This window comes from Sminthopsis crassicaudata, chromosome 1, assembly GCF_048593235.1.
Source record: "Sminthopsis crassicaudata isolate SCR6 chromosome 1, ASM4859323v1, whole genome shotgun sequence".
Classification (NCBI taxonomy): domain Eukaryota; kingdom Metazoa; phylum Chordata; class Mammalia; order Dasyuromorphia; family Dasyuridae; genus Sminthopsis; species Sminthopsis crassicaudata.
This window is the reverse complement of record NC_133617.1, coordinates 370,036,159-370,058,076: the sequence shown is the minus strand read 5'-3', so window position 1 is coordinate 370,058,076 and position 21,918 is coordinate 370,036,159. Positions and strand designations below refer to the sequence as shown.

The 21,918-nt window shown below is 36.0% G+C and overlaps 1 protein-coding gene across 6 annotated transcripts in view; it reads left to right on the top strand.

Annotated features, from left to right (window-relative positions):
- ZBTB7C (zinc finger and BTB domain containing 7C) overlaps positions 1-21,918 on the top strand; it is a 553,406-nt gene that overhangs the window by 115,675 nt on the left and 415,813 nt on the right. For all 6 annotated transcript variants that reach the window (XM_074279336.1, XM_074279335.1, XM_074279330.1 and 3 more), the window contains one exon: positions 14,685-14,928. The gene's annotated coding sequence lies outside the window, so the exon portion shown is untranslated. The remainder of the gene's footprint in view (positions 1-14,684; positions 14,929-21,918) is intronic.

Here is a 21,918-nt window from a genome sequence, read left to right as displayed (position 1 = left end):
TATGGAGAACACATCAATCTTTCCAGTCACACAGACTTGCAACCTTAACATTATCTTAACTCCTTATTTCCCTTCTCCTCATATAGCCAATAAATTGACAAATTTTATTGTGTTTACCTCAACAGCATCTCTCAAATATTTCCCCTTTTGCTACCCAACCTCAGACCCTTATCACCTTTCCTCTGGACTATTGCAGTGGACTTTTAAATGGCCTTCCGGCTTCAAATCTTGTCTTTTTCCAATTTATCCTCCACACAGCTACCAAAGTGACTTTCCTAATGTGGAGGCCTGTCCATTCATTCCCTTAGTTAATAAACTCTAATGACTCCCTTTTGCCTCTTAGAATCAAATATAAGCTATTTGCTTTTGCTTTTAGAGCTCTTCACAATCTAACTTCTTCCTACCTTCCAATCTTCTTTCACATTAATCCTCTTCACACATTATGAGATCCTGCCATACTGAGCTTACCTGGTGCTTGAGCATATATCATGTTCAATCCCTCATGTCAGTGTCTTTACACTGGCTTTTCCCCATGCCTGGAATGTGATTCTCACTGATGCCTTCTGACATGTCTAGTTTCCATTAAGAATCAGCTTAAATTAGGGGCAGCTAGGTGGTACATTAGACAGAGCACCAGCTCTAGAGACCAGGAGGACCTGAGTTTAAATCCAACTTCAGTTACTTAACTGGCTGTGAGACATCCTGGGCAAGTCACTTAATCCTGATTGCTTCTAAAAGAAATGAGGAGGAAGAGGAGGAGGAAGAAATGGAGTAGAAGAAGAATATGATGATGATGATAAAGAGTAAATGCCATTTTCTCCTATTAGACCATTTTCTTCTCTTTAATTCTGGATCCAGCTCTCATCATCCATCAGCAATGCCTGACCAAGATCATCTATTTATTTATCCAGCTAGCAATCTCGTATATGTATGTGTATTATGAATGAAAGAATGTCTACCAACTCATTTTCACCCCAATAGTCTAGAGTGCCTGATCCCCTCTGCTGCCATGCCCTCCACCCTTGATATTTATTTCACTTTCATTCAGCTTAGATAGGTACATATAAACTTTTTCTTTTCTTTGTTGTTTTGTTTCACTTTTTGTCCTTTTTCATTTTGTCTTTGTATTTCACAGCACCCATCACAGTGCCCAGCAGATAGTAGATGCTTGTTAAATCTTATCAATTGATTACTAGTTGTGTGGCCATTGTGTACATGTGTATGCATGGACACTAATATTCCACGACCTGCCCATTTGACTGGATGATAGGTATTCTTCATCTGCTCTCCCAGGTCACCTTTTAATTCTCTGTAGCAGCAGAGGAATGGGTCCTGCTGCCAGCCACTGTGATAAGACAATTGTCTATGATAGTTTGTCTGGCTTTATCTTAAAGCAAGGGGATGATGGATCATAGGTCTCCTTCATGTCCCTATGTAAGATATAGTGTTACTTGTGGGATTTATAGGAGTTTAAAGATCTGAGATCTTAGAAATTATCCAGTTCCCTTCAAATGGAAACTAAGGCTTAGGGAGGAGTGACTTGCCCAAACCACACAACTAATTAACGCAGAGCCCAGACTAGAACCTCATTTTCTTAACCACTGCTTTTTTCATTCTACCATGTTGCTTCTGATGACAATGTGATTTCTAACAAGCTCCTTAGCCTTTGGGGAGAAGAGAAAACAAATTCCATTTGTATATTTTTCATCCTACAATATTTGAGCAGGCAGTATCTTTATAGTCTCCTGTGTCGGGTGCTTTAGATGATTAGGCTCTCTGGGCATGGTGTAATCCCTCATCTTCTTCTAACAAGACTGGAACGTTAGGGAGGGGTTCAAGTGATTTCTCTGGAGCAGACTGCTGTCTCAGCTCACAGCTTTTGCTATCTGGCTCTGGCATCGGCCAGCTTTCCCTTCCCACTTCCCAACAAATCCTGAGCTTGTGTCTCTTACTCGTAGACTGCCCCTTGGGCTGGGGCTCAGTCTTCCAAATATCCCCTATTTCAGTCCCTCCTGGGTGCCAGGCTGTGAATGCCAGGGGGGCTTCAGGGGTGCCTGGGAAGACACGATACCACAGAGGAATGGAACAGGTCTCTGACAGGATGAGCCTGAGTAGGATAAGTAGCTTGCTATGAAAATAAGCAGAATTCCTTCATGCCAGTGGGTTAGCTGCAGCAATGGTTTGTGCTGCTTGGCACGAGATAAGACAGAGCAATAGGAGGAGGCTGTGAGTGCGTGGTGTGTGTGTGTGGGGTGGGGGGAAGATGTGGGAGTTTGGGGGAGTCAGATGTGAAGAAGAGAGAGCCATAGAGTTGAACTTGCGGGATAGGTGATATCACAACCAGAGCTAAGCAAAGGTAAACTTGTCAAGTAAGCAAAGCTTGTCTTAGTCTCCAGAGTCTGGAGAGCTTTCTTTTGGCCAGCCCCACCTTCTTTTAGCATAGCCTCTCTTCCAGGTGCCCTCAAGCTTACAATTGACTGCTTAAGGCCCCCGAAACATGGTTCCCACAGCAGATAAAAGGAATCTTTTCACCCCCTCCCCTCATCAAAATTTGCCCCAATCCCTATCATATCTGAAGCTCTCACACATACCCTTGGAGTGATGGATCAGACTGTTAGAGAAATGCTTTTATAGAATACTGCCTGTGCTGGAACTGAATTATTCTGTTGTCACGGACTTGTCCTTTAGCTGAATAGATGGACCCTCTGCTTAGGAGCAGATGCCAAGCACATCTTCGGAACAAAATAAGAGGGAGAATAATTCAGACTCCATACAACTGACCTCCAGCTCCCTCAACTCCACCATCTTGTCCGATTCATAAAGGTTAGCCCAAGAAACCCCGCAGATAATGCTCACATAAGGAGATGCACCCAAGAGAGCCACATGGCTGTACCTACTTCTTTCCCTTTCTTGAAAAACATACCCAGATTGGTGCCTCTAGTTACAAACCAAAGGTTTTTGCTCAAAGGCAACAAATATGTGGCCAGTCTTATAATTCACCATCAATAGTAAACTGTTCTTTCTTTTTCTTTTTTTTAAACTAAATCCTGCTTCTACCAGTCTACTTATGTGCTCCCCAGGATTCTGAGTAAGTTTCACCAATTGCAGTGCTAAAAGGTCCATTATATCATAGTCCTGGACTCAGAGAGTTGATAATGGATGGAAATGGGTGAATCAGTTAAACTACCCACTCCTAATGGGTGTGATTCCTCCCAGGTAATATAATTCCTTAACTAAATTATAAAGCTCTTTTCTCAGTAAGAAATTCCTTTAAAAAAAAAAAGGGTCTCATGAGCAATATGCAATTCTCTCAGAGGTCAGCAGAGAATCTTACTCATAGCAAGTGCTAAATTAAGATCTGTTGTATTGAATTTGAGGTGTCTTTGATTAGAGGGGCTCCTCAGTTATCCTACAGCAGCAGCTCCAACCCTTTGTCTTGGTGTAAGGCCAATCTGGGTAACAACACTTCTCATTAAATTGAAATCTTTAAAAATGATATTGTAACCAATATCTCACAGGAAAAGAATTGAGTAGATCCAGCTTGCTCCGGGAGTCTTATATCAAAGTCTGCAGAGTTAACCTACTTTTAACTACACAGCTGAAGTACTTGTTTATTGTAGTAGCCTCTCTGGTGCAGGTCCTTGAGCTATTGTAATGGCCTTCTGGCTGCTCCTCCTCAAATCATTTCCTGCTGCTGTTCATCCTCTACAAACTTGTTGAAGTGATCTTCCTAAAGTATTTATTCCAACTCCATTGGCCACCTAGTATCTCTAGGATCAACTATAACTCTGGCTTGAAAGCCCTTTTCAGCCTGGTTATTTTCTACCTTCCAAGCTTCTGATATTTTACTCTCCTCCATATGGTCTTTGTTCTAGTGACTCTGGCCTCTTTTGCTGTTCCTCAAACACAACACTCCAGATCTCTCAACTCCATGCTTTTTCTCTAGCTGTCCCCTAGGCCAGAATGTTTTGCCTCTTTTGGCTTTTTTGGCTTCCTCCTAATCTCATCTAGAGTAGTATCTTCCATAAGAATATTTTCCCATCCCCCTCAGTATTATTACCTTTTCTCTGAGATTATCTCCAATTTGTTCTCTGTGTAGGTATGTATGTATGTGTGTATATGTATGTGTGTATATATATTTATATATACACATATATGTGTATATAGATAAGTGTGTGTGTGTATCACATATTTTTACATGTTACTTCCTTGATTAGGATGTGAGTTTCTTTTGTCCAGGACTATTTTTGACTTTCATTTCTAGTAGAATATCTAGCCTACTGTAAGTACTTACTACATGCTTAACTTGACAGGTTTAATAAATATTTACAGAGCTGAGTTTTGGCCCATCTTCTCTTGGATCTCAAGGAAACAGCCTCTCCAAATATTTCAATCAGGCAGATGGCATTTATTTGCAGCTTATAGAGAATTCAGGGAGGACCAGTAACTCTAGTGTGAGGGCTTGCTGAGTCCTTTTCAGGGCTACTCATTCATATTTGGTGTCCACCTGTCAACCAACTCTCACCTGTGGTTCTAAGAAGCTATAGCATACTTGGTTGCCACATCCCTATAAACCATCTCTGCAGATGAGCTAAACCAGGTTGAAGGAACCTATAGACCTCAAACTCATTGATGTGTTAGAGGGATGTCTGCTTCAAGTATATGAAGACTTCCTTTGATAGACTGGGCTGATGAAAACAATTTGTTCTAAAGTTCCCGAAGGTGACTAAAGCAAACGTTGTAGAGTGCTTAGAGGTCAGTCAGACTTCCAGGGTCATCTTACTGCATCCCAGGCTATCACCAGTAATACTGTCTTTTGTTCTACTGCTGGACTTCAACAACTCTGAAAGGGAGAGTAGGTTAATGACTTTGTACAACTCTGCCATATTTTAATCCAATTCATATATGAGTGAAGGCATCATCCATGATGTCACTAGTCCTCTTCAAAAATAAAGGACAAGCAACAGCAACAACATTTAGGGAGCACCTACCAAAACAGACTTATAGGGGAGAGATATAAGTATCAAACAATGGTCCTGGCCCTATAGGGACAAATACATGTCAATTCACATAATAGTAAGTTTTTCAGAAGCAGAAGAGCTTTAATGGTCCAGCTCTACCCTCCTTTTCCTCTCTTCCGACCCCTAGTAGATGGGGAAGCTGAACCTCAGCAGAATAAGGTAAAACTAAAGAGCAATTTTAGGTAATAGTAGAAGAGATGTCACAAGGCAGTAAATACAGGATTTGAGCATAGGAGTTTGGTGAAGGTAGAGATGGCAGGGGGCAAAATACAGATGAAGCCCAAATCAGCCCAAACCTTTCTTGTGCTTATACCATTTATGGTAAAGTAATGGGGCCTTAGGAAAAGCAATTGTTCATATGGCTAGGAGTAAATAGTGCTATAATTATCTTGCTGCAAACATGCAAACTCAGGAATGAGGGTAAGTGGAGAAGTAGAGCAGTTACTAACCTCTGCTAATAATAATAACTGATGTTTATATTACGAGCAAAGGACTTCCTCAATCTTTATTCCAGTTGTTTCTCACAATTGCTCTTTAAGTTGGTATTATTGTCGCCATTAAAGATAGGGACACTTATATTTACATAGGCTAAGTAACTTCCACTGGCCCTTGCAGGCCCATGCAAGAATCAAGGCTATATCTCTCTTGATCCTAAGCCCATGATGGTTTCCACCTTATTGCCTCTATACATTTCAGCTATAGTTTCCTTCCAGAAGGATTACAGAAAACAAGCAATGCTTATCAACCTTTTGCTTCGTAGAGTATCAGGCTTATAATAGTAGTTTAGTAAGGAGACTACAAATTTATAGAAGTCAGGGACCATATTTTAATGTGGTCTTTTAAAAATCTCTCTAAGTAACTACTATTAGAGATGGTAGCAATAAATGCTTGTAAATCATTGAGTCAGAATCAAGTAACCTAAGAAATGTTTTAGCAATTAACATGAGATCATTGGCTATATCTAGTAAATCTAGAAAAGCAAATATCTGGGCTGATTTCAGTGAATTTGACAAATAATTTGCAAAGGGTCTGAATTTCTTTTTATTAGCAGGCTAGAATCAATGTTCAAACTAGAGCATTATAGAACCATACAATATCAGAGATGGCAGGAATCTTAGGAATCTGGCTACAGAACAGGAAAATTGAAGCCCAGAAAGTTGAAATGATTTGACCAAAGTTGCCAGTGCACAAAGCTTGATTCTACTCAAGTTCAGTAGTACTACGGCATTGATAAGAACTCTCCTGATCAGGAACTGGGCTTTTGTCTCACACTCCCCTTGTCAGTTTGCTCTTTACCCAGAGAACAAAAGTTCTATGTAAGTATCATGCTTTTTGCAGTTCTCAGAGAAATAGTGACTTTCTAACTCTTAGCTCTGCCTAGGGTGACACCAAATCATGGTCAAGAGTTGTGTGCATTTATTGTTCTATTCAATTTAAACTCAGGTCTCTGCTTCTGCCCACTGGTGAATCTGCCTCCTTTCTACCTTTAGTATTTTCCCTTGATCTCCAAAGGTGAAACCTTGGCAGGATAGAGTTGATTTTTCACGGAGAGTAAACATGCTTGGATATTTATTCTTAGCATAGAAACCATAAGCAAAGAAACAGTATGAAATTATAAGAATACAACGTATAAAAAATTAGTCAGACATCTAAAAAATGCTATCTGATACTCTCTTGAATCCTATAAGTTCCTCCCTTACTCTCTATTCAATGAAATGTCTTTGGTGATTGCAGTGGCTCTGAGTTATTCTCCTAACCAGGTGGTCTTTTTTTTATCTCCTAAGGATTGCATTTGTTATACTGCTCCAAGATCTTTAGAATTTGACTAAGTATAGTTTGTATACAAATTTTTATAGTGTGTTATTTGTGAAATGGTTAAAAATGCATCATATCAAACACTGGTCTTTGATTAGAGAATTATATAGTTTGTCTCTAGCATTGCTTAGTTCTTGGATTTCCTCCTCTTTCTCTGCTGGAATACAAAGTAACACTTGGAAATTTTTTCGTGTGGCAAAATAAAACAACATTTATTTGCCTGACCAACAGTGGAAATGTATTAGGTCTATCTTTATGTCTTACTCCTGCATAACTACCCTCTTCGATCAGATAATCAGGAGCTCAATGTATCCCTGACTACATTAGGCATTAAGATGTCACTTTGACAAAAATAAATATGAAATCATCTTTGTCTTGAGGTTAACATAAATGAATGTACACTCTAGTAAAGGAGACAGACCATAAATTTACCCCCAAAAGGGACAAGACAGCCCTGAAGAAAAGAATGATGATGAAATACTTCTTTAAGAGATATCAGCAAATTCCTCATTTGTGTTTGTTTTATGTCTCTTAGATGATAATTGTTCTGAAATCTCAGGTTAGAATTGAAAATAAAGTTTACATTGAGAGATTTTCTAAGAAAAAATAAAACTTCAATAAATAAAAAAATATATTTCTTGGTGCCAGTTCTGTCTTCAGTCTAATGTTAGACACTATGTGAGATACGCAAAAGAATTATAAAACATTGTCCTTGCTTCCTACAGGTTTACAGCCTGTTGAACTACTATAAGAACCTGGTACTCTGGGAAGTGAAGGATTAGCATGCATTTAAAACAAAATCCTATATCTTCTAGAAGCTATAACTAAAATATGTAAAGAGTCAATAAAGTAGATTCTGATCAATAAATCAAAATTTTCATTTGATTCCTCTACCTCAAAGTGTTGAAGCTGTCAGCCTATAACTCCCTCTTTCTTCACAAATACCTAAAAAAAAAATCTACTCTTGGTTCCTCCACTTCCTCTACTCCTTTTCAATTCTCAGCACTTTGCAAATTGGATCCTAACTGGTATTATGAGCTTTAAATGAGATAAAGGATGCAAAGCCTTTTGTTAAGCTTAAAGCACTATATGAATGCCCATTATTATTATTTTAAGTCATCACTTGGCAAACCTACAAACTTCATTCTCTGAGCCTTCTGTTGCTCTTCTGCTGAACTCAATCTATGCATGGATGTGCTTGTACATGTTTAACAACCAGACTCTCAAACATGATTAAGTCTGATATGCATTATTGATACTTTATTAAGTCCAGATAATCAACAAGTCCTGGTTTGTAGCCATTGTGGTCTTGCAGACTAATTAGAATTGGCTTCAATAATATATCTGCTTTTGACTTGTTTCTGAACATAAACTGCTCTCTCCAATGTTACCAATGATTTCCCAAGTGCCATATTTGATAGCCTTTTCTCAATTCTCATTCTTCTTGACCTTTCTACGACATTTGATGCTTGTGCTACCTTCTCCACTCTTATGTTTTCATGATTCTCCCTCCCTGGTTCTCTTCCACCCTGATTAGTCCTTCTCAATCTCTTTTCCTATATCAACACCTATAGAATGCTTTCCTAATTGAGTGTGTACTGCAATGCTCTGTTTGGGGCCTCTTTCTTTCTATATTCCCTCTCTGGTGACTTCTTCAATTCCTGGGGGTTTAGTGTTCATTTCTATGCAGATAACTCACAGATCTTTAAATTCATCCCTAGTTTCTTTCCCAAGCTCCAGGCCAATAGCATCATTTGGAAATTTTGACCTGAATTTGCTGTTGGCACCTCAAAATCAACATACCTGAAGCAGAATACATGCTATTCCCTCCAAAATATAATACTCTTCTATATTTTCTTATTAATGTTTAAGACATCACAATCAGTCCAAAAACTCTGGTTCCCAACTTCAAAGCTATCCTAACTCCCAAACTTCCCCCTCCCCCCCTTTTTTGGGATTTTTTTATTGAAGTTTTTTTCCCCAAAAAACATATGTAAGAATTTTTAAACATTGACTCTTGAAAAAAATTGTGTTCCAATTTTCCCCTCCTTTCCCCACACCTCTTCCCCTAGATGGTATGTAATCCAATATATGTTAAACATGGTAAAAATATATGTTAAATCCAATATAGGCAGATGTATTTATATAATTATCTTGCTGCACAAGAAAAATCAGGTCAAAAAATAAAAAAATAATTAGAAAATAAAATTCAAGCAAACCACAACAAAAGTGAAAATATATGTTGTGATCCACACTCAGTTCCCATACTACTCACTCTGGGTGTAGATGGCACTCATCATCACAGAATCATTGGAACTGGCCTTAATCATCTCATTGTTGGAAAGAGTCATGTCCATCAGAATTGATCATTGTATAATCTTGTTGTTGCTGTGTACAATGATCTCCTGGTTCTGCTCATTTCACTTAGGATCAGTTCATGAAAGTCTCTCCAGGACTCTCTGACTCATCCTTTTAATTGTTTCTTATAGAACAATAATGTTCTATAACATTCATATACTATAATTTATTCATCCATTCCCCAACTGATGGGCATCCACTCAGTTTCCAGTTTCTTGCCACTACAAAAAGGGCTGCCACAAACATTTTGATCATCTGGATCCTTTTCCCTTCTTTAAAATCTCTTTGGGATATAAGTCCAGTAGGAACACTACTGGATCAAAGGGTATGCAGATTTTAATAATTTTTTGAGCATAATTCCAAATTGCTTTCCAGAATGGTTGGATCTGTTCACAATTCCACCAACAATGTATTAGTATCCCAGTTTTCCCACATCCCTTCCAACATTCATCATTATTTTTTTTCTGTCACCTTAGCTAACTGAGAGGTATGTAGTGGTACCTCAGAGTTGTCTTAATTTGTGATTTAGAGCACCTTTTCATATAACTAGAAAATATTTCAATTTCTTCATCTGAAAATTGCCTGTTCATATCCTTTGAGCATTTTTCAATTGGAGAATGGCTTGAATTCTATAAATTTGAGTCAATTCTCTCTATATTTTTAAATGAGGTCTTTACCAGAACCCTTAAATGTAAAGATGTTTTCCAGTTTATTACTTCCCTTCTAATCTTGTCTGCATTATTTTTTGCATAAAACTTTTTAACTTAATATAATCAAAATTATCTATTTTGTGTTCAATAATAGTCTCCAGTTCTTCTTTGGTCACAAATTTCTTCCTTCTCCACAGATCTGAGAGGTAAACTATCTTACGTTCTTCTAATTTGATTATCACTCTTTTTGTTTAAATCATGAACTCATTTCAACCTTATCTTCGTATATCGTATTAGGTGCTTAGGTTCTGCCATACTACTTTCCTATTTTCCTAGCAGTTTTTGTCAAATAGTGAGTTTTTATCCCAAAATCGGGGGTCTTTGGGTTTGTTAACACTAGATTACTATAGTCATTTACTATTTTGTCTTGTGAACCTAACCTATTTTGCTGATCAGCTATTCTATTTATTAGCCAATACCATATGATTTTGATGACCACAGCTTTAGAATATAGTTTTAGATCTGGCACAGTTAGGCCACCTTCATTTGCATTTTGTTTCACTAATTCCTTGGAATTCTTGACCTTTTGTTCTTCTACATGAACTTTGTTATTATTTTTTCTAGATCTGTAAAATAATTTCTTGGGAGTTTAATTGGTATGGCACTAAATAAGCAGATTAATTTAGGTAGTATTGTCATTTTTATTATATTCCCTTGAACTACCCAAGAGCTCTTGAAATTTTTCCAGTTGATTAGATCTGACTTTAATCCTACAATATATTGTTTACAAAAAAACACATTTAAAGCAGAGTGATACATACAGAGTAAAGATAAAAGGCTGGAGCAGAATCTATTATGCTTTAGGTAAAGTTAAAAAAAAAAAAAAAAAAAAAAAAACAGGGATAGCAATCCTGATCTCAGATCAACCAAAAACAAAAACAAATTTAATTAAAATAGATAAAGAAGGAAACAACATCTTGCTCAAAGGTTCCATAGATAATGAAGCAATATCAATACTAAACATATATGCACTAAGTGGTATAGTATCCAAATTTAGGAATTTAAGAGAATTTAAGAGGGCTGCAAGAAGAACTAGACAGAAAAACTATACTAGTGGGAGACCTCAACTTTGCTCTCTCAGAACTAGATAAATCAAGCCACAAAATAAATAAATAAAAAAATTAAGGAGATAAATAGAAGTTTAGAAAGGTTAGGTATGATAAATCTCTGGAGGAAATTGAATGGAGACAGAAAGGAGTATACTTTTTTTCTCAGCGGTTCATTGAAGCTATACAAAAATTAACCATGTATTGGGGCATAAACCCCTCAAAATCAAATGCAGAAAGGGCATAAATAGTAAATGCATTTTTTCAGATCATGATGCAACAAAAATTACATGCGATAAAAGGCCAGGGGAAAATAGGCCCAAAATTAGTTGGAAACTAAATAATCTAATCCTAGAGAATGAATGGGTGAAACACATTCAACAATTTTATTCAAGAGAATGACAATAATGAGATGCAGCCAAAATGGTTATTAGGGGAAATGTTATATCTCTAGATGCTTACTTGAATAAAATAGAGAAAGAGAAGATAAATGAATTGAGCTTATAACTAAAAAAGCTAGAAAAAGAACAAAGTAAAACCCCCAATTAAATACCAAATTTGAAATTCTGAAAATAAAAGGGGAGATTAATAAAATTGAAAGCAAGAAAACTATTGAATTAATCAGTAAAACTAAGAGTTGATTTTATGAAAAATCCAACAAAATAGCTTAACCTTTAGTTATTTTAATTAGAAAAAGGAAAGAAAAAATCAAATTGTTAATATCAAAAATGAAAAGGGAGAACTTTCCACTAATGAAGAGGAAATTAGAGCAATAATTTGGAATTTTTTTGCCCAATTTTATGTCAATAAATTTGATAATATAAGTGAAATGGAGGAATACCTACAAAAATATAGACTGTCCAGATTAATAGAAGAGGAAATAAATTGCTTAAAAAGTCCCATTTTAGAAAAAGAAATAGAATAAATTATTAATCAACTACCTAAGAAAAAATCTCTAGGACCAGATGGATTTACATGTGAATTCTACCAAATACTTAAAGAACAATTAATTCCATTACTATGCAAACTATTTGAAAAAATAGGGAAAGAAAGAGTCTCACCAAATTCCTTTTATGACACAGATATGGTGCTGATGTCTAAACCATAGGATTATAGAAAACAAATTATAGACTAATTTCCCTAATGATTATTGATGTAAAAATCTTAAATAAAATATTAGCAAAGGGTATTACAGAAAGTCATCCCAGGATAACATACCATGATCAAGTAATATTTATACCAGGAATGCAGGGCTGGTTCAATAATAGATAAACTATTAGCATAATTGACTATATCAATATCCAAACTAACAAAAATCATATGATTATCTCAATAGATGCAGAAAAAGTGTTTGATAAAGTCCAACACCCATTACTATTAAAATACTAGTGACTATAGGAATAAATGGATTTTCCTTAAAATGATTAGTAGCATCTATTTAAAGCCATCAGTAAGCATCATATGTAAAGGCAATAAACTACAATCATTCCCAATAAGATCAGGGATGAAACAGGTTGCCCACTATCACCATTACTATTTAACATTGCATTGGAAATGTTAGCTTTTGCAATAAGAGAAGAAAACAAGATTAAAGGAATTAGAGTAGGTAATGAAGAAACCAAATTATCATTCTTTGCAGATGATATGATGGTATACTTAGAGAACCCTAGAGGATCAAATAAAAAACTACTAGAAACAATTCACAACTTTAGTAAAATTGCAGGATACAAAATAAATCCACATAAATATCATCATTTTTATATATTACCAACGAAGTCCAGCAGCAAGAGATACAAAGAGAAATTTCACTTAAATGTGGATAATATAAAATATTTGGGATTTTATCTGCCAAGGCAAAACACTTTTCCCAATATCATAGCTCACATGTCCATTAGTTGCTAAATGAAGTCAAATCAATAAGCAATTAGTAAGTGCTTACTATTTGCCAGGAATTCTGCTGTTCAATCTCCACAATATCTCTCCTCTCTGTCCCCTTCTTTTCACTAACACAGTTACAACTTTAGTTTAGGCTTTATCATTTTCTTTTTTATCTGCATTAGTGTAATGGGCTCCTAATTGGTCTCTCTGCTTTTAGTCTCTCTCCTCTCTAATTAACCCCTCATATAGCTGCCAAAATGCTTTTTCTCCCCCCCCCTTTTTTCCTTGAGACAATTGGGATTAAGTGACTTGAACAGAGTCACACAGCTAGTCTGAGACTGGATTTGAAATCAGATCCTTCTTATTCAGTGCTCAATCAACTATATCATCTAACTGTCCCCAAAATGCTTTTCCTAATGCACACATCTGACAATGTTACTCTTCTGCTCAATAAACTCTCGTGGCTACCTCTTACTTCTAGAGTAAAATTCATATTCCTCTAGTATTTAATGTCCTTCACAACATAGCTAGAGAGAGAACAAGGACAGGTTGTGAAAAGGTATTACCAGAGAAATAGGGATTTTACTCTAGAGCTGAGGCAGCCATGAGATTTTAAGTCCCTCCATGCACTCCACAGTGAAAATGGTTTTTGTGCTGTTGTTCATATGTGACATTCCATCTGCTATCTATATCTTTGCTCTGAATGTCTACCATTTCTTTATTGCACTTTTGCGTTTTCTTCAAAGCTCAGCTCAAACATTACTATTTTGTTTTTGCCTTTAAACTCCCAGTCTCTAGTACAGTGCCACATGGTAGGGACTAAATAAATGCTAGTTAACAAATTGATTGATTGATTCATATGTGAGAGGCTACAAGTATTTGAGTTCTAGATTTGGAGTCAGAGAAACTAGATTGTAATCTCAGTGATATTACCTACAAGTGTAACCTCTGGACTTTAGTTTCCTCATTTGTAAAATAAAAAGTTTGGATCAGATGACCTCCAAGATCTCTTTCAAGTCTAAATCTAAGATCCTGTGATCCCATAAACTATTCTTCCATCAATACGGGTATTCTCTGTAGAGGTATATGCATAGCCCTCTCATTATGTTTTGTAGACAGATAGCTTAACATCATCTTGGAAAGAGGTTTCTAATGGAGAGGTATAGGAAACTATTGCTAGAACTATTTTTTAAAATACCCCCTCAAAAGAAGCCCCAAGTCCTTCACCCCTAAAACATATATCAGTAACTTGGATAAAGGCATAGGTAAATGCTTATCAAATTTGTAATTGACTCTAGAAGTAGAACAGATAGTTGTCAGCTAGGTGAACCCTGGACCTTGGTCCAGCAAGACCTGAGTTCAAATATAGATTAAGTAACTTACTCAAAATTATGCAGCTTTTAAATGTCTGAGGCTACATTTGGATACAGCAAAGATAGAATGATCAAAATGGGGGATCCATGCCAGGATCAGTTGAAGGACCTGAGGATGTTTAGTCTGCAAAAGAAAAGAATTCTAGGACATGATAGATATTTTACACCATTTGGAGGATTGACACATGAAAAAGGGATTAGGTTTTATTCTGTTATTTATTTTTATTTTATGTTTATTCTGTACTCCCCGAGGGCAGAAGTAGAAGCAATAGATGGAAAATGCAGAAATACACATTTAGATGTGATAGGGGGGAAAAGCCTTCCTAGCAATTAGCTGTTAGATAAATAAAGTGGGACCAGATTATCTAGGGCAATAGGGAAATTGGTGGGAGAAGCAAGAATTATCAAAGCCTGGAAATATCTATATCTATATATCTTGAGCTAGTGGAATGAACTGATGATGGAATGTGTTGTGCCATGCAGGTCCCTTCAGACATGGCTGTGAATCTGGAATACTTGGGGAGATGTTTGTCTTTGTGACATCCTGAGTAAATGCAGCAGGTAGAGAAGAAGGAAGAGAGAGGAGGCTCCAGACTGGGGAAGTACTAGAAGAGATTCAGCAGCTTTTCTTGCTTCAAGAATCCTGGAGCTGTTCTGTGCCACTGGCAAAGCTAAAGGGAAATTGATGTTTCCAGCTCCTGATGAAATGAACAGAGCGTAATGACAGGTAAGGCATACTGTTCCCATATATCCTTTTGGAATTTTACAGCAAGTCAGAGGATAGATGAGCTTACAGGATGCATGAAATGTCAGTCAATGTAAAGATAGGTATGCAAACTAGGCACTAGGAAGCCCGAGAAGATGACAGATAGGGGCTGTGTGTTGATTAGTTTCTGCCCACTCTGTGTGCCAAATCTGAGACTCTGAAGATTTACCATTCAATGGGGTTAGCAGCCTTTGCCTGACAGGACTTTATGACCTCTCTATGTATGTAGCCCTTGTAATTAACAGGAGCTCAAAATATCAAATCATAGAATTGTTATTCTCCATGAACTTCCTTCAAAAGATGAGTGGACATCATTGTTCCACTCTGCAGAAGAATAAACTGAGTCAAAAAGGGGTAAAACAACTCACCCACTTCTTCATTAAATAAAAAACACATTTGGAAAGGGTGTCTGCTTCTGTAATACCTCCCATCAGTGAAGTCTTTACATTTTAAGCTCCACGGGAAAATCTTTAGTAGCCAAGAATGGTAATTTATAATAATGGTTTCATGATTCTTGAAGAAAGGAACTCTGTAGTTTCTCTACTAGATCCCTTAATGAATTTACTGCCATGACAATAGGGCTGTTTCAGAGGAGCCAATAGCAAGAATCTTACTAAGAAAGAGACATCTCACAGACACAAAAGCCCCAGCAGAGATAGTGATCCAGAACTGAAAGAATCAACAAGTTCCCAAGCAGATTCATGCAAATTAGCTCATTTAGGAGGTTCACCAGAGTACTCTGGGTCTACATAGGCAGATTTTCAGTGTCTCAGATGGAGATGAATGGAAGAATTGGCAATTGTGAGCAAAGTCACAGAAAGCAAGACCTGATTCTAAGGATGCTTGTCCCTGTATCCCTGAACAGGTTATCCCTTGTGCTTGGAATGTATCCTAACCTCACATCAACCTCTTCTTTCAGACTAATTGTTTCCTTCAGTCCAAGAATCACCTTCTACAAGAAATCTTTTCTGATTTTCTTCTTCCCAGGTCTTAATGTTTTTCTTCCCCAAATTAACTTGAATCTATTTACTATCTTCTCTTATGGTCTGTAAACTCCTGGAGAAATAAATGGTTTTATTTTTTGCCTCTATATCTGTAGCACATAGCTAGTTTCTGACATCGAATAGGTGCTTAATAAATACTTCTTCATTGATTATTTTCTGCCTTCTTTCCATTCTTCCTTGATATGTATGCCAAAGATGTGCACTAAGGTCCACATGTGTGGATCGGACAAAAGGAGAGCCATTTTGTTCCTGGTTAAGTCAGGTGCAGAGATATTCTAGGTCTTCTGAAAGGTTCTTACAGGAAGGTTTTGGCTTCAAGTTTCAGACAAAGAGAAAAAGACTAACCAATCAGTCAATAAATATTTATTAAGTGCATACTATATTACAGGCACTGTGCTAAATACTGGGGATACAAAAAGAGTCAAAAGACAGTCCCTGTCCTCAAGGAGGTTACAATCTAATGAGAGAGACCAGAATTAATATAAGAACCAGGGATAAGACAATTGACAATCTAGTGGCCAAACTTCTGGGAATGAACCTTTCTATGTTTGATTAGGCTGGTCCTAGACCAACAGACATAGTCTGGTCCTTGGAATTTGCTCAAAAATTTTTAAGCTTTGTAGCTTCTACAAATGCTGGTTCTTGACCAGCATAACCAGTGCCACCCATCAGGTCACAGTAAGGCATCAGAGGAGCTTTGGTAGGAGAATAAATGAAAGAAAAATATTTTTGTCAACAAAAAAACTTGGGAAGAAGATAATTCCTTTTACTCAGGAATGCTGAGTACATTCGAGAATCTTGGTAGCAACTAAACCCAATGACTATCCTGATAATTCTTTTAAATTCTTTTAGCTTTATTGTAATTTCATTTTGTCCCCTTTTTATTTGGTTGATTCTATTTTCTTCTCTCTTCTTTTTAAATATATGGCCAAAGACTTACCAATTTTGTTCAACTATCACAAGAAACTGATTTTAATTTTATCAGTTTTTTTTTAATTTTCAATCTACCCATTTCTGCTCTAATTTTCAAGGTATCCTCTTTTATGCTTATTTTGAGTTTTTTCCTAGTTAATATTTATATGGCATTTTAAGTCTTGAGAAGTGATTACATACATAGATAATAATACAACAGCAATAACTACCACTTACATAGTGTTTTAAATTTTGCAAAATGCTTTAAGTGTACTAATTTATTTGATCCTCACAACAACCTTATTGTTATTTATGTAATCTATTTTATAGATGACAAAAATGAAGCAGGCAGACATTAAATGATTTTCCAGGGTCACTTAACTAGTACTTGAAGCAAAGCTTGAATTTGCCCCTTCCTTATTCCTGACCTCCTATTTATTGTTACTTATCTGCCTATTTGTTGGCTCTCTAATTTAAAAAAAAAAAAAAAGCATATTCAGCCCTTTGATCTTTTTTTAGTTGGTCAATGTATAGTTTTAGGGATATACATTTTTTCTTTGAGCACTGTGTTAACTGTATTCATGAAATTCTCAACATTCTCACTGGCTCACAAAATAATTGTCTGATTTGTTTTTTTGACTCACTTGTTATTTAGTATTTTTATTATTTAACCTTTGCTTAGATCTTTTTTATATCCACTCTTTGAATTTATTACTAATTTCATTGCATGTCTGTAAATGATGTGTTTAGCATTTCTACCTTATTTTGTTTGTCTGTTTTTCCCCCATGAGGCAATTGGTGTTAAGAGACTTATCCAGGGTCACAAAGCTAGTAAGTATTCTTTGTCTGAGGTCAGAATTGAACCTGGGTCCTACTGACTCTGGAACTGGTCCTGAATTTCTACCTTTTTATATTTATTTGCAAAATTTCTGTGACTTAACACATGGTTTGTTTATTTTTTTAATTGTCTTGTGGTGCTAATTTGTGCACACAAATAAACACATCCTCTAGTGATCCTGTACCATGAATATCTTAGAAACTCTCTAAAAATTTGTTTAATTCTATATTTTCTCCTTTGGCCATCTCTCTGTTAGGAATGGGGAATAAGAGGAGTGAATAAGATTTCTATAGCACCTACTGTGCTAAAATCTGGCCAGTTAAAATCTGGCCTTAGACATTAATTGGCTGTATGACCCTAGGCAAGTCACTTTATCTCTATTTGGCTTAATTCTCTGGAGAAGGAAATGGCAAACCAATCCTGTATCTTTGCCAAGAAAACTACATAGGCAATATGGTCCACAGGGTCACAAAGAATTGGACATAACTAAACAATTGAACAATAACAAAAATGTGCCAGGCAAAAGGTAAGTCCTTTTACAAATATTATCTCTTTTGATCCTTATTCCAACTCTGTGAGATATATGCTATTATTATTCCCATTTTACAGTTGAGGAACCTGAAGGAAATAGAGGTAAATGACTTGCCCAGGATCACATAAGTAATACATTTCAGAGGTCATATTTGAGTTTGCATTTTCTGAGTCCATGCCCAGTGCTCTATCTACTGTGCTACCAGTGAGGAAGGTCCATTAAAGCTTCTTAGGACTTTTTTTTTTCTTTTTTGCTTTTTAGTCAATTCTTAAATGAATTTAGATGCTATGCAATATGGAGCTTATCTGATATCTGTTCCTTGTCTATCATATAGTGTGATTTTTCTTTTATCTGTGTTAATGAAAATCCTGCTTTTTGGTTTCACGTAATATGTAGTAAATTTTGTTCCATCACCCCATTTTGATTTTATGTATATTTTTGCTTTTTATATTTTGGGGGGATAACCAACAAATTGTGACTTAAAAAAATCTAATCTGTTGTTCTCTTTAATTTTGTTGGATTCTTTAATTCATTTATAATCAACATTATGAGATTTAAGTTTATATTCTTTTCAAATTGTGTCCCTCTATTTTTTAAAAATAGGTTTATATTTTCCTCTTTTTTTTATTTTCTATATATTTTATTTTATTTTTTTTTATTATTATTATATATATATATATATATATTTTATAATATTATCCCTTGTATTCATTTTTCCAATTTACCCCCCCTCCCTCTATTCCCTCCCCCCGACGACAGGCAATACCATACATTTTACATGTGTTACAATATAGTCTAGGTACAATACATGTGTGCGAATATCATTTTCTTGTTGCACAATAAACATTAGAATCCGAAGGTACATGCAACCTGGGCAGACAGATATTAGTGCTAACAATTTTCATTCCCCTCCCAGTGTTTCTTCTCTGGGTGCAGCTACCTCTGTCCATCATTGATCAACTGGAAGTGAGTTGGATCTTCTTTATGTTGAAGATTTCCACTTCCATCAGAATACATCCTCATACAGTATTGTTGTTGAAGTGTACAGTGATCTTCTGGTTCTGCTCATTTCACTCAGCATCAGTTGATTTAAGTCTCTCCAGGCCTCTCTATATTCCTCCTGCTGGTCATTTCTTACCGAGCAATAATATTCCATAACCTTCATATACCACAATTTACCCAACCATTCTCCAACTGATGGACATCCATTCATCCTCCAGTTTCTAGCTACAACAAAAAGAGCTGCCACAAACATTTTGGCACATATATGTCTCTTTCCGCTCTTTAGTATTTCTTTGGGATATAATCCCAGTAGTAGCGCTGCTGGGTCAAAGGGTATGCACAGTTTGATAACTTTTTGGGCATAATTCCAGATTGCTCTCCAGAATGGCTGGATTCTTTCACAACTCCACCAGCAATGTATTAGTGTCCCAGTTTCCCCACATCCCCTCCAACATTTGTCATTATTTGTTCCTGTCATCTTAGCCAATCTGACAGGTGTGTAGTGGTATCTCAGAGTGGTCTTAATTTGCATTTCTCTGATCAGTAGTGATTTGGAACACTCTTTCATGTGAGTGGATATAGTTTCAATTTCTTCCTCTGAGAATTGTCTGTTCATATCCTTTGACCATTTATCAATTGGAGAATGGTTCGGTTTCTTATAAATTAGGGTCAGTTCTCTATATATTTTGGAAATGAGACCTTTGTCAGAACCTTTGTTTTTAAAAATATTTTCCCAATTTGTTACTTCCCTTCTAATCTTGTTTGCATTAGTATTATTTGTACAGAAACTTTTTAGTTTGATGTAATCAAAATCTTCTATTTTGTGATCAATAATGATCTCTAGTTCTCCTCTGGTCATAAATTCCTTCCTCCTCCACAAGTCTGAGAGGTAGACTATTTTCTGTTTCTCTAATCTATTTATTATCTCCCTCTTTATGCCTAAATCATGGACCCATTTTGATCTTATCTTGGTATATGGTGTTAAGTGTGGATCCATATCTAATTTCTGCCATACTAATTTCCAGTTTTCCCAACAGTTTTTTCCGAATAATGAATTTTTATCCCTAATGTTGGAATCTTTGGGTTTGTCAAAGATTAGATTGCTATAGATGTACCCTTTTTTGTCCTTTGTATCTAATCTGTTCCACTGATCTACCGGTCTATTTCGTAGCCAATACCAAATGGTTTTGGTGACTGCTGCTATATAATATAGCTTTAGATCAGGTACACTTAGACCACCTTCCTCTGAGTTTTTTTTCATTAGTTCCCTTGCAATTCTTGACCTTTTATTCTTCCATATGAATTTTGTTGTTATTTTTTCTAGGTCATTAAAATAGTTTCTTGGGAGTCTGATTGGTATAGCACTAAATAAATAGATTAGTTTGGGGAGTATTGTCATCTTTATTATATTCGCTCGGCCTATCCAAGAGCACTGAATGTCTTTCCAATTATTTAAATCTGATTTTATTTTTGTGGCAAGTGTTTTGTAATTTTTCTCATATAATTCCTGACTTTTCTTTGGTAGATGGATTCCCAAATATTTTATACTCTCAACATTTGTTTGGAATGGAATTTCTCTTTGTATCTCTTGCTGTTGCATTTTGTTAGTGATATATAAAAATGCCGAGGATTTATGTGGATTTATTTTGTATCCTGCCACTTTGCTGAAATTTTGAATTATTTCTAGTAGCTTTTTAGCAGAGTCTTTGGGGTTCTCTAAGTATACCATCATGTCATCTGCAAAAAGTGATAGTTTGATTTCCTCATTTCCTACTCTAATTCCTTGAATCTCTTTCTCGGCTCTTATTGCCGAGGCTAGCGTTTCTAGTACTATATTGAATAGTAATGGTGATAGTGGGCAACCTTGTTTCACTCCTGATCTTACTGGGAAAGGTTGCAGTTTATTTCTATTGCATATTATGCTTACTGACGGTCTTAAATATATACTCCTGATTATTCTAAGGAATAATCCATTTATTCCTATACTCTCAAGAGTTTTTAGTAGGAATGGATGTTGGATTTTGTCAAATGCTTTTTCTGCATCTATTGAGATGATCATATGGTTCTTATTAATTTGATTATTAATATGGTCAATTATATTAATAGTTTTCCTAATATTAAACCAGCCCTGCATTCCTGGAATAAATCCTACTTGATCATAGTGTATTATCTTGGAGATGATTTTCTGAAGTCTTTTTGCTAATATCTTATTTAAGATTTTAGCATCAATATTCATTAAGGAGATTGGTCTATAATTTTCTTTCTCAGTTTTCGATCTACCAGGTTTAGGTATCAGTACCATGTCTGTGTCATAAAAGGAGTTTGGTAGGACTCCTTCATCCCCTATTTTTTCAAATAATTTATATAACATTGGGGCTAATTGTTCTTTAAATGTTTGGTAGAATTCACATGTGAATCCATCTGGCCCTGGGGATTTTTTCCTGGGGAGTTGATTAATAGCTTGTTCTATTTCTTTTTCTGAAATGGGACTATTTAAGCAATTTATCTCCTCCTCTGTTAATCTAGGGAGCCTATATTTTTGGAGAAAGTCATCCATTTCACTTAAGTTATCAAATTTATTGGCATAAAGTTGGGCAAAGTAACTCCTTATTATTTCTCTAATTTCCTCTTCATTGGTGGAAAGATCCCCCTTTTCATTTGTA